Source organism: Micropterus dolomieu, linkage group LG20 (genome assembly GCF_021292245.1).
Source record: "Micropterus dolomieu isolate WLL.071019.BEF.003 ecotype Adirondacks linkage group LG20, ASM2129224v1, whole genome shotgun sequence".
NCBI lineage: Eukaryota > Metazoa > Chordata > Actinopteri > Centrarchiformes > Centrarchidae > Micropterus > Micropterus dolomieu.
The window spans coordinates 34,664,573-34,669,047 of NC_060169.1; positions in this window are offsets into that span (position 1 = coordinate 34,664,573).

Here is a 4,475-nt window from a genome sequence, read left to right on the forward strand (position 1 = left end):
CATCATCAGTTACATCATCAATAAATATTAATGAGCCTGTTCCAGAAGCAGCCATGCACGCCCAAGCCATGACATTACCTCCACCAGGCTTCACAGATGAGCTTGTATGCTTCGGATCATAAGCACTTCCTTTCTTTCTCCACACTTTGGCCTTTCCATCACTTTGCTAGAGATTAATCTTGGTCTCAGTCCATCAGATTGTGTTGCAGAACTTTTGCGGCTCATCTCTGTACTTCTTTGCAAATTTCAATCTGGCCTTCTGATTCTTGCTGCTGATGAGTGGTTTGCATCTTGTGGTGTGGCCATTATATTTCTGCTCTCTGAGTCTTCTTCCAACAGTGGATTGTGATACCTTCACCCCTGCACTGTGGAGGTCGTCGGTGATGTCACTTACTGATGTTTTGGGGCTTTTCTTCACAGCTCTCACGATATTTCTGTCATCAACTACTCTTGTTTTACTTGGCCGACCTGTTGAACGTCTGTTGCTCAGCACACCAGTAGTTTCTTTCTTTGTTTTGCTTGCTATGCCCAATGTTTGTCCAATGGCTCTGGTCGATTTTCCTTCTTTTCTCAGCTTGACAGTGGCTTGCTTTTCTCCCATAGACAGCTCTCTGGTCTTCATGTTGGTTTATCCTCTTTAACAGGAAATGCAGTCTTTATAGGTTTGAACCAAGGATGAAAACTTAGACTAGTCATGCAGAGCTACTTAATGTTTGGACAATCAACCTAAAAGGCAACAGCTGGGCAACAAGAAACATCTGTCAGCCACATGTTCCAATAGTTTTGCTCACTTGAAAAATGGGTGGGTTCAAACTAAGGGTGGTATGTGCTATTGTAGGCTGTGAAATGAATGTGAGCTCTTATTGGGTCGAATTTGGTGTCAGTTGAAAGGTCAGAGTTCAGCGGCTAATTTAAATACAAGATATCGTAGTTGTTTACATTCAAATCGAAGTTATTGTGGTTATACTGACATACGAGCCACGTCTGCCGGCAAATATGAAACGATGCGGCAGCAGTCCCTGGGGATTTGTTGATGGAATAATGTGTTTTGGACTAAATGTTTTTACTGGATTGGATCGTCTGGGCATTTGACAAAATAACAAGACCATTTTTATTGGAATATAATCGATCGGTGGATTACTATGAGACTTCATAGGCGTCAATTTTGCTTGTACTGGCTGGTCTGACAGAAGCACTGATTGTACTCGCTGTGGTGATTGTATCTTGAAATGGTTTACATTGGTCGAATCACGAGGATTTTAGCTTTCAAACGGTGTATTATATTAGTATGAAGTTAACAGCAGTTGTGTGCACATACCGAAAGCTATTTGAATGATTTGCCACAGTCTTCTAATGTATCAGTGGCCCAGAGAATTCATAACTAAACAACATTTAGCTGCTGTAAACTAACAGCATAGCTAAATCTTAACTTCTCCTCTCTATCTCTGTTCACTCTCCCTTCTCAACTGGCTGTTCAGACAGATGCCCTCTACACTCCTCCCACACATACAGCATTAAGCCATTTGACCTCTGACCCCTCTCTGACAGGATTGGTAAAGAGACAGACAGTTACACCAAGCACCTCTATGTTCATTAGCCAAGCCACACTGGAGCCTGCTGCAGATTAATAGTAGAGTTTTACTAGGTATTACTAATGTTGTTTCGTTTTTAAAAGACAGCTGTCCTAACAGACCCTTAAAAGCCAAAGGCCCCCCACACGCTCTCTGTTGCTGTAAGAGACCATTAGTGTCAACTTGTAAAGAAAAATATAGAGGAAAAAAGAAAATGTTAAAAAGAAAGTGCATTTTTAAAAGCTTTCTGGTCACAGATATTTTTCAATGTTTTTCTGTGTTTATAAACACAATGTAGTAAAGCTGCAATCAAATATATCTTACATTGTTTCATAAACCCAAATATATACCACACACGTGAATAATGTGGTGTGAAAAACGTTACAGTGATATGAACTATAAATAAAGACAGAAAACCCACAGGTTCCAACACTTAACGTGCAACACAAAGAACAAAAAAGTTTATTTGCATATAAAAATAACAAATAATATAAAGTGGCAGGTCAGCCTGACAGTCTAGGAAACGCACAGTCAGTTTGGACAAAGTGCTACACTATTGTATCTGCACAAAGCTTCTGTGACAGCTGCATACCAAAACTCTTCTGAAAAAGCCAATTAAAGGTGTGAATGTATGCATCCACATACCAAATAATTACACATAATAATGAATGCAAAGGCTGAGGACAGAGTTAGTGTGTGTATGTTTTTGTGTACAGTATTTTTAGTGCATGAACTGGTTTTATTCTTCAAAAACTTCAAAAGTATTGTCAAAAGTTAGAATACTGAAGCTCAGAGAATTTACAGGTCAGCCTGTGTGTACTAAATGAGTATGAAGTGTGTGTTTACATAGTGATGCTTCAATTAATAATTTAAATACAAAGGTGGCATCTGAGAAATTGAAAGTCTGAAATACCCATCAGACATAAAACAACTCTACAGCCATGTTTTGAGTCTGTACTTATCATGGTTTGGGGTTTTCAGGTTTTATTTTGGGGGGTCTTGTGTCTTGTGTTTCTACTGTTCTGCCTTGCCACTGAATACAGACTTCTTTTGTGACAAACCCTTACAGTGACAGACTGTAAGGTTTGGCACAGCAACATCTCCAACAATCACCACCAAGACTGGAGCCCCACAAGCTCATCGACCATCACCATATACTTTAAGAACTCTGATAACTTTTATTCTTGCACTCCTAAATGATAATATTCCGTCTCTCGTGACTATCTCCAGCTGAATATTAACAAGACAAAGGAACTGATTATCAGCACCTCCAACACAGCCTGTACTTCCATGAACCCTATTTCCTTCCACATTTAGACAGTCGAGCAGGTTGACAGTTTCAGATACCTTGGGACTACACTAGACAAAAAACTCTTTTTTTTGACCTACACACCACTAACATCCACATACGCTACCAGCAAAGACTCCCTGCCATCCACAAACTCAAAGCACTCTCTTTTGCCCTCCACCTTCTGTTACTGCATGGCTCTTACCGTGGAACATGACTCTGGACACCCCATCTAGGCAGTAGACATTAACTCAACAAAAATGAAACAAGGTACAAAAACACATGTTATATAAAAAGATTATATACTGTAAAGCAGATGGGTCAATAAATAGCAAGTCATAGAAATAAAGAAATAAAACTATTTCACATGGTGCAGTGCTGAGGATGAATTGAGGAGTCTCACAGCCCTAGGAAAGAAGCTTCTCTGCAGTCTGGTGGTGCGACAGCAGAAACTTCTATATCTCTTCCCAGAACGCAGCAGGGTGAACAGGCTGTGGCTGGGCGGCTAGTATCCTTTGGGCTCTGCGTAGGCACCTCACCTTACCAACATCACTGATGCTCTGGAGATGGGTACCAATGATCTTCTGAGCGGTTTTAATCGGCAGAGCCGTCCTGTCCGGAGACAGTTTGTGATGTTTCCAGTCAAGTTGCTTTCTGTTGCTCCTCTACAAAAGTTAACAAGAACTTGGCACAAGAATTTAGCATTCTTAAGTTTTTTATAGAAATACAGTAAGTTTGTGTTTTTGTCTCCTTTTTGCTGACATTGAGCTGTAGTTTGTTCTCTGCGCATCACTCTACATGATTATTGATTTATTAACAATATGAAGTGTTATCATTGTTTGAAATCAAGCCGATGATGGTTTCGTCAACAAACTTCACAACAGACTCCATGTTGGTAGTTGCAGTCGTGAGTGTACAGCGTAAACAGGAGGGGGCTCTGGTGTTGAGCACTAAAGTGGAGAAGGTGTGACGCTAATTCAAACTGTCTGGGGTCTTTTTGTGAGGAAGTCCAATATCCAGTTGCAGAGTGGAGTGCTTAAGCCCAGAGTGCTAAGTTTGCCAATCAGTTTTATGGTGGAAATTGGGTTGAATGCTGAGCTGAAATCCTCAAACAGCATTGATTTATTCATGTTGATTTATGTTTTGAGTATTGAGCCCACACAGATTTGGCTGTACATAATTGGCTTTACATGTGTATGTACAATATACTGTATATCAGCTTAAGTAAATGTGTACATAATTTAAAATGCAATGGAATGGCTTCCTTGTATCTGGTGGATTTTAAGCTGTCTGCATTTAGGTTAGTTTTTTTTTACAGAAAGCACGGCGAAAACGAACAGGAAAAGAAAAGAGAGATGCCTCAGCGAAGCCTGAGCTAGACGTGCGCGAGTGCAAGCCAATGGAGTGTTGAAAATGTCTCTCTTCTCACATGCAGAATTGAGAGTGACATTTTATATTTTCCATTGAATTACACCTCATCTGAAATTCACTTTGAACAGTTTGAAATCTTAACTTCCTCTTTAGCATGGCATTGCATCTCTGAAAAATAAATAAATAACGGAATAGCAATATGTTTATCCCAACAGTCTTGATCTGTCAATCACCTCCAGTGATCT